Below are 13,969 nucleotides of genomic sequence, written 5' to 3'. Positions count from 1 at the left end.
AGGCTCTGAGCTGTCAGCATATAGCCCAACATGGGGCTGGAACTCACAAACCACGAGATCATGACCTGAGCTGAAGTCAGATGCTTAACCAACTGAGCCCACCCAGGTGCCCAGGTTCATTAATAATTTTAACACTGATGATAAGAAATAACAATTTTGGCCCTAAGTGTGTATCAGTGGGTTTTTTAAATTTTTTTTAATGTTTATTTATTTTTGAGACAAAGAGTGACAGAGCATGAACGGGGGAGGGTCAGGGAGAGAGGGAGACACAGAATCCGAAGCAGGCTCCAGGCTCTGAGCTGTCCTCAAACAGCCCGACGTGGGGCTCGAACACACGAACCAAGAGACCATGACCTGAGCTGAAGTCGGACGCTCAACTGACTGAACCACCCAGACGCCCCATGTATCAGTGGTTTTTAATGTAGAGTATACATATATTCATAATTTTTAATATGAATACTAGAAAATTTTAAATTATTTGTGTAGTTCACATCGTATTTCCATTGGATGCTGTAGCTCAAGATCACAAAACTAAGTCCTGATCATGTAAAGTAATAGTGAAAACATTCAATGCTTCATTAATATTTCCAGATTTGTCTTTTGCCACTCCCCATTCCATGCCCAAAGTCTCAGCTATATGATGTGATTTAGCATTCGCTCACAACCTCTTCTTTCATTTACTTGTTTATTCAGTATTGGATGTCTACAGTGAACCAGGCAACACTAGTAAGTATGAGAGAAAATAATAGATATGGTCTGGCTTCACTGAACATATTATCTCTAACTTTTCTTATTTCAAAGAGGAAAATTCCTCTAATCTCTTACATCACTCTCTCTCTCTCTCTCTTTCTCTCTCTCTTTATTTTTTGAAAGTACTTGCTGGCTCATTAAAGCTATATTTCTATAGTGTTTTCCATGTATTTCACATAAAGCATTCCCTAATGTTATGTTTAATATATACTGTATTAACTGTATGTTTTTCCAAATGCAGATTATTAATTGTTTGATGGTATGATTTAATAATCTTGTTTTCCATTGAAAGCACAATTTCCAGTATACAATAGGTAATTAGGAAACAAATTTTTGAGTGGATTCATTATTTCACAAGATGGTAAGATTTTTAAACATCAGTCACTTCCACAATCTAATGTAACTGAATTTTTTTTAGATTTATTTATTTTTGATAGAGAGAGACAGACCACAAGTGGGGGAGGTGCAGAGAGAGAAGGAGGCACAGAATCAGAAGCAGGCTCCAGGCTCTGAGCTGTCAGCACAGAGCCCGACAGGGGGGGGGGGGGGGGGGAGGTGCTCAAACTCACAAACTGCGAGATCATGACCTGAGCCAAAGTCGGATGCTTAACCGACTGAGCCACCCAGGTGCCCCAATCTAATTTTAAAAATCAATGATTATTTTAATTTCACTGCCGTTTGGCATGGTTCATTCTAGCCCTCCTTCTGTTATAAATATCTTATGTAGCAATGTACTGTCAAGCTCAGCAGATTTAAAATCAATTCAGCAAAATTTGAGCCATACTTGATGATCGTATTAGACTTTCAGCAATTAATTTAATCTTCTTGAAAACTGATCTTCTCATTAGTAACATGGTTTTTAATTACTACTGCATGTTTTTGTTGAAAAGATTGAAAGATTCAAATCATGAAATAGTGCCCAGTTTGTAGTAATGCTTCAATAAATATGAAATCTAACTGGTTAAGTCTTAGTCATTTTATTTCCTTTTTAGTAACTGAATGTAAAATAATGTTTGGTAGGCAAAGCCTTAGATTGCCTTCACGTTGTGGGTAAAATGTATAGATTTACATTCACATAAGCATGCTGCTTTGTCAGGTAGTATCATTGCCTTCTACCTCAATTATTTCATGTGTAAAATGAGGGGATTGGAAAAATTACATCTTTCTACAGTTAAAAGTCAATGAATATTTGGAGATGATGATAAAGTCTTGAAAGAAATTAGCAAAACAAAACTTTTTAATTATTTTATTTCTTTTTTTTCCTTCCCCTTTTCTCATTTCAGTCCAAAAGTCATTGCACAGCTACAACTAATAATAGACTAAAATTGAATCTATTCTATAGATCTTACGGACATTAAAAAGATACTAAAGGAATACCATGAACAACTTTATGCCCACATATTTTAAAACCTAGATGAAACGAGACAATTTCTCGAAAGGTATAATTTACCAAAGATCACACAAGAAATGTACTGTGTGAAAGGGCCATGTTAAAGAAATTTAATCAATAACTAATAACTTTCTAAAACAGAAAGCACCAGGCCCAAATGGATTCCATCATGAATTCTATTAAACTTTTAAGGAAGAAATTATACCAGTTTTCTATAATCTCTTTCACAGGATACAAGCAGAAGGAATACTTCCTAAGTCATCCTATGAGTCCAGCATTTCCTTAATACCAAACTAGACAAAAAATTACAAGTAAATAATATTCATAGATGCAAAAATCTTCAACAAAATAATAGCAAATCAAATCCAACAAGGTATAAAATAAATTACATACCACAATCCAGTGAAAATTATTTCAGGTACGCAAGGCTGATTCAACATTCAAAAATCAATCAATGTAATCCATCACATAAACAGGCTAAAGAAGAAAAACAACATGGTTGTGTCCATAGATGCAAAATAAGCCTTTGCCAAAATCCAACATCCATTCATGATAAAAGACAAAAACAAAACAAAACAAAACAAAAAGCTTTCAGTAAATTAGGAAGAGTGGGGAACTTCTTCAATGTAATAAAGAATTTGTAGAAAAAAATTACAGTGAACATCATACTTAGTGGTGAGAAATTCAAAGTTTTATCTATATAGCAAATCCAAAAAAATCAACAAGAAAACTCCTGGAACTAAAAAGTTATAGCAAAGTTGCAGGATACAAGATTAAGAAACAAAAGTCAATCTTTTTCCTTTATACCAATGAACAAGTGGAATTTGAAATTAAACACAATATCATTTAGCACCAAGTGAAATGAAATACTTAGATATAAATCTAGTGAAGTTCGTACAATATCTGAGAAAAACTACAAAACTCTGATGAATGAAATCAAAGAAGAACTAAATAAGTGAAGAGATATTCTATATTCATGGAGAAGTAGACTCAATATTGTCAGGATGTCAGTGGATCTACAAATTCAATGGAATCCCAATCAAAATCCCAGCAACTTATTTTGCAGATATAAAACTGATTCTAGTATGGAAACCAATTTGACAGTAAATTTCATATATTAAAAAACAAACAAAAAAAAAAAAAAAAAAAAAAAAAACTAGACCCATAGCTCATCAGAAACAAACAAACAAAACAAAACAAACAAACAAAAAAAACAAAAAAAAAAACTGATTCTAAAGTTTATATAGGGAGGCAAAAGACCCAGAAAAGCTAACACAATATTGAAGGAGAATAACTAAGATGGAGGCCTGACACTACCTGATTTTAAGTCTTACTATAAAACTATAGTAACCAAGGGGCTCCTGGGTGACTCAGTTGGTTAAGTGTTCAACTCTTGACTTTGGCTCAGGTCATGATCTCACAGTTCATGAGATTGAGGTCCTTGTTTGGCTCTGTGCTGACAGAACAGAGCCTGCTTGGGATTCTCTCTATCACTCTCTCTCTCTCTCTCTCTCTCTGCCCCTCCCCAGCTTGCACTCTCTCTCTCTCTCTTAAAGTAAACAAAAATAAATTTGAAAAAAAAGCTACAATAATCAAGACAGTGTGGTATTGGTAAAATAACAGACAAACAGATGGATGAAATAGAACAGATAGCCCTCCTTACATATGGTCAACTGACTTTTGACAAAGGACGCAAAGCAATACAATGAAGAAAAGATTATCTTTTCAAATTTTTTTTTTTCAACGTTTTTTATTTATTTTTGGGACAGAGAGAGACATAGCATGAATGGGGGAGGGGCAGAGAGAGAGGGAGACACAGAATCGGAAACAGGCTCCAGGCTCTGAGCCATCAGCCCAGAGCCTGACGCGGGGCTCGAACTCACGGACCGCGAGATCATGACCTGGCTGAAGTCGGATGCCCAACCGACTGCGCCACCCAGGCGCCCCAAGATTATCTTTTCAATAAGCGGGGCTGGATCAACCTGACTTCCACATGCACAAACGAATTCAGACCAGAATTTACCTGCTTTACAAAAATTAACTGAAAATGGGTCAGAGCCTTAAGTGTAAAAGGCAATGTATAATCCCCTAGAAAATAACACAGGAGCAAACCTAGATGACCTTGGGTATGGCGATTACTTTTTAGACAAAACACCAAAGGTATGATCTTGGTGACTCAGCTATGAACTTTGTAACATATGTTCCACTATGGTGGGGGATGCTGATAATGGGAGAGGCTTTCAATGTATGTGGGGGGTGGGAGGTACATGAGAGATCTCTGTACCTTCCCTTCAGTTTCACTGTGAATCTAAAACTTTCCTGAAAAAACAAATTCTTAAAATATTTGACTCTATCAGTATGAAGTCATGTAATACGGAGACATAAATCTAGTTATAGTATGGATCTAAAGCTGTGTATGTGCATGCATGCGTGTGAATATATCTTTTTTTTAGTTCTTTCTGTCCACATAGAGGGACTATGAGTAGCAAAACTCCAATAACAGGAATTACACCTATCACTCAGATCTTGATTTCTACAGGGAAAGGAACCAGGGCTCCTTGAAGAAAGAGCTAATTTCTGGGCTGCAGCAGAGAAAGTCCTAGAACATTGTGTTGTCTCATTAAGTAACAAAATACTTAAAGAGTGATTTGGGCATGTCAAAATGATAAAGGATCTAGCTAAAAGAACTCTCACTGGCCAATTCCAGACAATTATAGAAATGATTATAATGCACTGAATAAAATTGAATCCATTAGTTCACACTGATATAAACAAATGAATAAATGAATTGGGAGAAGATAACTAACCTTTTGTACAGTAGAATGTCAAGTAATAGATTCATTGGTATAAATAAAATTAGGAAATAGTCATCAGTTATCAAAGTAATAATATAGGCAAGAAATAACAATGGTTTCTAAAATTAATAAGCAAAGTGGGATAAGAAAAAGAATATTCATTTAGTCTCAAAGTATCTTTCTGCAAAATACTATTGATCACAAAGAACAAAAGAAATGTAACTTTTTTAAAAATATTTTTTAAAGTTTTTATTTATTTTTGAGACAGAGAGAGACAGAGCATGAGCAGGGGAGGGGCAGAGAGAGAGAGGGAGACACAGAATCTGAAGCAGGCTCCAGGCTCTGAGCTGTCAGCACAGAGCCTGACACGGGGCTTGAACTCACAGACTGTGAGATCAGGACCTGAGCTGAAGTCAGATGCTTAACTGACTGAGCCACCCAGGTGCCCCAAGAAATGTAACTTTGTAGTGGAGAAACCTGGCAGAGACCACCCTAATCAAGTATTTACCTATAATGGGACATGTCAATAGCATATACTAAATGATAAGATGCAAAAAGGGAGACATCATGCCTGTGGATTCCCATCCAAAATACATAACTTAGGGATTGTCTTGAAGAAACACTGGACAATCTTGCATTGAGGGACATTCTACAAAATGAATGTCTTGCATATCTTCAAAAATGTCAAGGTTGTGAACATAAAGGAAAGACTGAGGAACTGCTCGCATTGGAGGAGTTAAGATATGTGACCACTGAGTGCAAGGGATCATGCTGGACAGACTCGGGTGTGATAAGTGCCTGCACAATTGGCAAAAGTGAATAGTGGGTGAAGGGCACATGGCTATTCTTTGCAGTATTTTTGCCATTTTTGGTAAATTTGCATTTATTTTCAAATAAAATTAATTTTAATAAAAAGAGGAAAGCAGGGGCACCTGGGTGGCTCATTCAGTTAGGTGTCTGACTCTTGGTTGTTGGGCTCCTCGTGGAGCATACAGCCTGCTTGGGATTCTCTCTCTCTCTCTCTCTCTGACACACACACACACACACACACACACACACACACAATAAACTTAAAAAAAAAGATGAAAGCAAAACAAAGCAGAGCAAAGTGGGTTTTTTGGACACAGTAAATGTTAATAAACATTTTTTGCACATAGTCAAATGTATCAGAATTTGAAGCCAGTGTGCTCACAGTGAATGTGTGATATTGACCTGCTGCATAACACTCTTAATGCTCATATTTTTCTCTTTCTTGTGCTGACGAGTAACCCTAAATTTATGTAGCTTATTCCTAAAAAAGATCATGTCAGTATTGTCTGACCTTCAAATCTATGTAGATGTTCTTTGCTACATATATTCGACAACATTGTGTGTATAGTCCATCAGCACAAATCACACTGTCTTGAGCTCAGATACAAGCTCCTTGGGGGAAGGAAGCTTATTGTAAAAGATCACTATATCACTGCGATGAATATTGGAGATAAAGTTAGAGTACGTCCAGATTATGACCTATGTATTTTTATCAATGTAAAAGTTACACTTGTCCTATTTAATCTTTTTCATTAAAATGTCTATACAGAAATACTAAAATTGTACTCATTTTCTTCTCATTTTAATGACCAGGTAGAGTTTCACCCATGATTTGGCTTCTAATTTTTCTGTTAAAATTTACAAATTTCCATAATATCATGTTTTAGGCATTTCCTCTTTCAAGCAGCCTATCACTGAGTTTAGTTTTTTTTTTTTTACCCCAAATAAGAGAATGTATCTTTAAGATGGATTTTTCCCATTTTACAACTATAACTGATATACTTCTTTCTCCTTTTCTTTAACCTGATGACTCTTTGACATCCCTTTTATTCCTGTATATGGATTATGTTGAATTTGATCTTAAATTCATTGCAATGTAAGAAAACACATGTTATGTTTAAAATTTGCCAGTGAATGCTCCTAAATGTTTCAAAAGCACTTTTTAACCACTGTCATTGTCTCTAATTGTTTAAAGTTTTGTTTCTTGGATAATTAAATTCTTATACAAGGACTATATTCTATTTCCCTCCTGACTTCTCCATTAATATAAGACTCAGACCTGAAGGGTGAGATGGGTATAATGATCATCCATAGAAGTCTGTGGTGCTAAATGGGAAGGCTAGCCCTTGGGTGACCACATAGAGAAAATGGGGAAGTCTGGAGAGAATGCTAAGCATGGTGCATTGCTACTCCCAGAGAGTCACAGGGCAGTTGTATGGAAGTCAATTAAGATCTGGAGTTAGTGTGTGACTAATTGGGCATCACACATGAGCTATTCTTGGGTAGGACTGGATAAGAACAGCCTATTCCTTGCTCCAAGAAATCAGGGGAAGACAATTTAGTTCATGAACAAAAGCCTGGGTTTCTCACATTAAAAAGACATTTTTATCCATTTGTTCCAACTTGAAATTATTATCAATTTCCCATAGGCTTTATTATTAAACAATATAATGTAGGTTTCAAAAGAACAGACTTAGTTGCCACATTTAGTAGGTTTGAATCCCAAGTCTAGTTGACTAGCTATAAAACCTTCAGTACTTTACATAACTTCCGACCTCAATTTCTTCAGATGAAAATGAGGATAATTTATGGATCACAATAAAATATTTTCAAAGATAAACTGAGTCACTACATACGACTATGTTTGACTGACATAATAAGAACTAAGAAATGTTCACTGTTGTTGTTACAGTTCTCTTTGATATTATTGTGACATTTTCTTTTGTATCTCCATGGATTATTAAAAGAACAGAGAGGTTGCCATCAGGCTGCTCCCCAGGAGACATATTAAGGTGTAATTTCTTGACTATTCATTTCTTTTCTTTTTAGTTTTTTTTTTTTTGAGGGAGGGAGGAGGAAGAGAGAGAGAGAGAGAGAGAGAGAGAATGAGCAGGGAATGGGCAGAGAGAGAGGAGGAGAAAGAATACCAAGCAGGCTCTGTGCTGTCAGCACAGAACCCAATGCAAGACTTGATCTCTTGAGTCATGAGATCATGACCTGAGCCGAAATCAAGAGTTGGACACTTAACCAACTGAGCCACCCAGGTGCTGCTTAACCATCCATTTCAAATGATCTCTTCCATAACGTTCAAAATCATCTGGGTTCTTGACTGTCCCACCTCTGAATTACCAAAGGTGACAAGTATCAACACCCCCACATATATCTACTCATAATCTTTTTCTGGAATAAATTCACCATTTTCACTTGGCTTCAAAGTAAATTCACATTTTAAAACCACTGCTGGACTCTTCAAAGCTGGTTTACAATCCTCTAATTTACCCTTCATCTTCTAGAAGACTCCTTGTTGCACTTCTTTCTGTGGCTGTAGTAAAGCAATTCCACTCTCCTTAAAATTGCCATGTTATTTCTCAAACCTCAAGAAAAGCTCACTTCCCCAAAATTTTTAAGTAAACTCTTTTTTTATGTTAGTGATTACATTGATATTATTTATCATAATCATCTCTATGATCTTTCTTCTCATCCTCATAATTTCTTGACATCTCATGCTATCTCTATTGACTTTTCTCCATGTATTAATAAGCACAATTAAGGCTTTCCAATCCTAAAATATCTTCTGTCATCTTCCCTCCTTAAATCTGGAAATCTCTTCTCTCATCATTTTGTGCTGTCTTGTTTACTCATGAGATAACAGTGACCGAGGGTTTCCTAAAGGAAAAATATTTGTCTTTTATATAGTAGCAGTTCGTGTTCTCTCTCTTTTGAAAAATAAAGTATTATAATCAAATAAATTTTGGAAAAAAGTGAATAACATTATGTAAACCAAAGAGTAAAATTATATAAATTATGCAAAAGTTTAATATGGATTGTTAACCTTCAAAAATTATGTGTGTGTGCACATGCGCATGAGTTTGTATGTATTTGAGACCGTACAGGTCATGGATTGTATTGGGTAGTTTGGATTCCAAACCTACTTGAACACTGAAATATTTATACTCAGAATATCCAAGACAATACCATTCTAGAGTCAGTATGACAATGAACACATGCTGACCTTTGACATAATACATGCAAACATAGATACCTGCATGTGTTAAACTGTATGTTGGCATTTCAAATGAGTATCAGGTTGAATCTGGTCAGTACTACACTCATCTTTCTCATTAATTTTTCTGTTGTAACTATTAACTTTTAAAATCATATATCATCTTTCCAGGGTTAAAATTCCAGGAAATTCTCAAAATAATTCTTAATGTCTTTCTAGTGCTCCAATTTACTAAGCAAAAGATAAAGAGGGCCTAAAGAAAGGTGATATCAATAAAAATATAATTACAGGCAAAAGATAATATTTTAAAGAATGTAGAAAATTCGTCAACTGATCGTATGTGGCAGAAAACTAGTGCTATTACAGTTTTGGAGAGAAAATTCATGCTAAAGTACATACAAAATATGTGTGTGAAACTGCGATGATTCACATCACTTCTGAAAATGAGCATCATTTTCCTTTCTAAAACCCAAATAGTTACATTATATAAAGAAATCAGATAATTGATTTATAGTAAAGTCTAAATTGAAGTGAAATTTCAGCATCTATCTTCTCTTGTAAAGTAAACGCTATGTGTATCTGTCTTTGAGTGTTTGCTTTAACTCCTGACTGGTTAGTAGGAACAGCAAAGGGACCATGCACTAAACACATATTTAACCTGATTCTCCTGATTGCTAAAGACTGACTTCTCTTACCATTCCCTAAGTACTACATTTTCCTTTTTTCCCAAGTATTAGGATTCAGGAACAATCTGAAAAGTAGGCTTTTAAATACTGAAACACAGACCAAAAAATCAGATACAGCCTTAAATGTATCCTAGTTGACAATATCAGCAATTAAGATCATTGGACTTGACATACAAAATTTTGGGGTGAGAGCAGACAAGGCTAGGTAGATGGTCATCCTTATGATGGTAAAATGCTTCATTTCCTCACACTCATCAAAACTTAAAAACACTCTTGGCCTTCAACTTGATTGTCCTATTTTGTAGAGTATTAAGCAATTCAAACGGAATGCTGTTTAATCCCCTTTAATTATTGTGTCCTATGAAGGGAATGACTTTTTCAAAGTTATAAATAACAAAGGTCATGAGGTAAGAGAATGTGCTTATTGTTTAATCTCATTATCAAAACTTTTTCCAATTGTCTAGATGATGTTTCTTTTCTGATTGATGGAAGTATCAATCAGTTTCTGGGAATAAAAGCCAAACAAACATATATAAAAGTTCTCTTTAGGCACTCACATTCAAGTCCTATTTAACACAGCGGGGTCACCAAACATCCAGTAAAGTTTTGCCAATGTTTGTGTTTTCTTGAAATTAGATGAAAATCAAAGCCATGTGACACCAACAGGAAAAACAGCAGGTCTCAATGTGTGCTTGGTGGGGCATATTCCGCTATTCTCTTGTACTCTTTTTAGTTTTGACAACGTAACCAAAACTTCATTATGTGTGTGGTTGTGGTGTTCTAAAATGTTTTTCCCATTTTATTTATACTGTTCATCTACAGTTCCCCGGTGGTTTCAGAGAAGAAAATCAAACTTCCTTTACTGTTTAAAGAGCAAAGACAAAATAGCAGGTGTGAAAAACTATGGGAAGACCTTAAAGAAAAGGCATCAATAATTCTGACTTTAAGCTCTACTAAAGGCTTTTCCAGGAACTGAGGGCAATACAAGTATAACAAAGGTATCTAAGAGGAAAAAAAAATATGTGTATACACACACACACCAACAGTCACACCCACGGTTGAATTCCTAAAATATGCAGTTATGGCAAAAAGAAGTAATAAACCCAATTCATTTAACAGGAAAGTTACTCTATTTCTTTTCAACTAAATATTAAGATGTAAAGGCTGGTGATGCCAACAAAAATAAACCACTAATAGAAATGTTAGCATAAAAATATTTTTTCTCGCGATTTTATTGAATATTTTATTATCATTATTATTATTATTATTATTATTATTATTATTATTATTTTCTTTTAACTGACAATATGGTCCTCACAAAAGAAGTTGCATACAAGAGAATGTTTTCTTTGGGAACAGACAACTTCTTGGAAGAGAGAAAAGATAGCTGTTCACATTAGCAAAAGCATAGCCCTCAATAATTATGCATACATTATAATGATTTGAATGCTGTTGAAGTTTTGGAATGTTAAATTTAGTTAAAAACATTTAATTCACTTCCTCCCCCCCACCCACCTCAGCTAAAAAGATGCAGAATGGTGGATTTTTTACTCGAAGGGAGGAAGGAGGAAATAAATATGAGGCACGTCAATGTAGCAGGGGTGGTTTTGGTTTGACATGCATCCCAAACAACTCGTTCATTCACATCTTGAAGCCTCATTGAATTCAGTGCCAGACAGAGAAGGAATGTAAAACAGATAGAAAGTGGTGCAGATAAAGAATGGAACACGCTTAACATTCCATTTTGATATATAATACCTTCTGTTTAAAAAAAGTATTCAAGAATTGCTGAGTTTTATCTAAAATAATAGACCCTGATTAAATAATAAATAACAAGTGTGAGTTCCTAGGAAAGAAAAAAAGACGACAGTATTCAAAGGACTCCAATTCACCACTGTTAGTTTGATAGGATCCTTATTATTAGATAATGATAACTAACATTTCTCGAAAAAAAAAATGTTAACAATTTATTTCATTTATCTTTAGAATAGCTCTGTGATACAGGAACTATTGTTTCTTCCCATTGTATAGAAATAGTCCTTAGAGAATTTGAGCAATTTTATCAAAGTAAAAGGCAGAATTCAAGGAAATTGCCAGAATTCAGAGAGAGGCAACTTTTGAAATCCTCTTCCACCCTCCCCTACCCCAGAACCCACATTCTTTAATGCTGTGCTCCACTGTTTTAGGATCCTGTTTTGTATACAACTTTTTAAATTTTATTTTATTATATTTTTTAATGCTTGTTTTTGAGAGAAAGAGTGCAAGTGGCAGGGGCACAGAGAGAGGGAGACACAGAATCCAAAGCAGGCTCCAGGCTCTGAGTTGTCATCCCAGAACCCTATGAACACTTGAACCCATGAACCATGAGATCATGACCTGAGCTGAAGTCAGCCGCTTAACTGACTGAGCTACCCAGGAGCCCCAGTATACAACTTTTTAAATGCAAGGAACTACATGTGCACCATTTCAGAATGCACTAATAATGTATTTCCAAGGATATTAGTATATGATGTCATTCATACAATCAGTAACATATATCCAATGTCTAAACAAATGTATGATATTTTGTATCTATATATATAAGGTTTTTAGAAAATATATTTATTTTCTATAACACAGTCATTCACAGAGCAAAGAAGTTCCTTAAGTGCTTAACTCAGTACATACTGCAATTAATGGGATAATTCAGCTTAAAAAATGAGTGGCCTTGATTACATACCAGGCACCACCCTAGGTGCTACTCCATCTCAGTTCTCACGATTCATTATTTTTTAATCTTTCAGTGAAAAGAAAAACTCAGTAAAGTTTTTACTACTCTACTTTAGTATACATAACTACACTTGCCATGGTCTCTTAATATTTCATGCCAAATCATCTAGAGCCCTAGAATCATAACGTCCTTAAAGCTTAAAAAATCATCTATTTTGGTTCCCCAATATACCATTATATCTCTTTTCCTTCACTATTCTCTTATCATTCTAAAATCCATTCTACCAAAGAGATCACTCCAAAAGTGCTCCTCTTCCATCAGGCCTGAGTTCTTAATGTCCTTCACTGCTTTTTCCCAGCCTATCTGGTTTCTGAAAATCCATCACCTACTCTATATGTTGTTGTTATTAAAGACATAGGGAAGCTGTGTGGTGTCATTTTAGACGGGCTTCATTTCTGCTGTTTTTCTGCTAGGCTTTACTTACCTATGTTCTATATTTTACCTTGCATCTGAGTAAAAACCAAAAAAGTTATGTTTCCACCCCAAGGTGGAAGCATGGAAGTTCAAAGTTCATCATTCTCTGCGTTTTGTCCTAGGACCTCAAACCCCTGACAACATTTAAGAAGAGCCAGATTCCAAATATGTTCTAGGATATTGGTTTCAAACAAACTCCTGCTGATTCGGGCATCAATACCCCTACCTCCCATGGCTTATAAAATAACATCTACTGGGGCCCCTGGGTGGCTCAGTCGGTTGGGCGTCCAACTTCGGCTCAGGTCATGATTTCACCGTCCATGAGTTCGAGTCCCGTGTTGGGCTCTGTGCTGACAGCTCGGAGCCTGGAGCCTGCTTTGGATTCTGTTTCTCCCTCTCTTTCTCTGTCCCTCCCCCATTCATGCTCTGTCTCTGTCTCAAAATAAATAAGCATTTAAAAAACCTAAAAAAAAAAATAAATAAATAACATCTACTACTCACCTACCACTCACCTTTGATTGGACCCTACCCTGGATTCCTGAAGGAAGATGTATACTGGACCCTTTTCCAATATAAACCCTGAATCCCAAGAGATGGTGAGACTCATTCTCCTTTCCTTTGTGAGTCTCCCAGAAACTCCATCTGCTACACTCTGTCACTCATGCTATTCAGTAAACTTTGCTTTCACGTTCTCTGGCTAGCTTTTGATTTCTGCCCTGCTTCAAATTTCTTGGCTGGTGCTGTGGGACCCCCCTCTGGGTCCTTGGACCTGGCATGTCTGTATTACTAAGGTCATTTTTTTAGGAACAGTCCATTTGATTCAAATGTGATTTTTTTTTCATTTTTCGATAATTTCAAAACAGCCTATTTTTGAGAAGGCTTTCTGATTAGAAGATTATGAGAAACTGTCATCCCAGATACCTTTCCAACGGAAGCTTTTGTCAAATAATGCAAATCTTAACCTTACTTAATTTTTACAATTTCTTCAGTTTGTTTATTTTAGTCCTCATTTATGCATCCATATACCTTTAAAAGCAGGCCCAACACAATTTGTTTTTCAGATTTATGGTTATGCATATTAAGTGGAAGCAAGTTTAGAAAAACTTGCACCTTCAGTATTCTGTCCAATGT

General features: G+C 35.6%; 1 protein-coding gene across 3 annotated transcripts in view; it reads right to left on the bottom strand.

Annotated features, from left to right (window-relative positions):
* Positions 1-13,969, bottom strand: part of SEMA3A (semaphorin 3A) — a 467,035-nt gene that overhangs the window by 281,418 nt on the left and 171,648 nt on the right. The window contains exon 3 of one of the 3 annotated variants that reach the window (XM_058725246.1): positions 2,534-2,617. The exons of the other annotated variants lie outside the window; for them this stretch is intronic. The gene's annotated coding sequence lies outside the window, so the exon portion shown is untranslated. The remainder of the gene's footprint in view (positions 1-2,533; positions 2,618-13,969) is intronic. 3 annotated transcript variants of the gene reach the window in all.

The sequence above is a fragment of the Neofelis nebulosa genome, chromosome 4 (genome assembly GCF_028018385.1).
Source record: "Neofelis nebulosa isolate mNeoNeb1 chromosome 4, mNeoNeb1.pri, whole genome shotgun sequence".
Classification (NCBI taxonomy): Eukaryota; Metazoa; Chordata; class Mammalia; order Carnivora; family Felidae; genus Neofelis; species Neofelis nebulosa.
The sequence above is the reverse complement of the archived record's forward strand: the minus strand, read 5'-3'. Positions and strand labels throughout refer to the sequence as shown.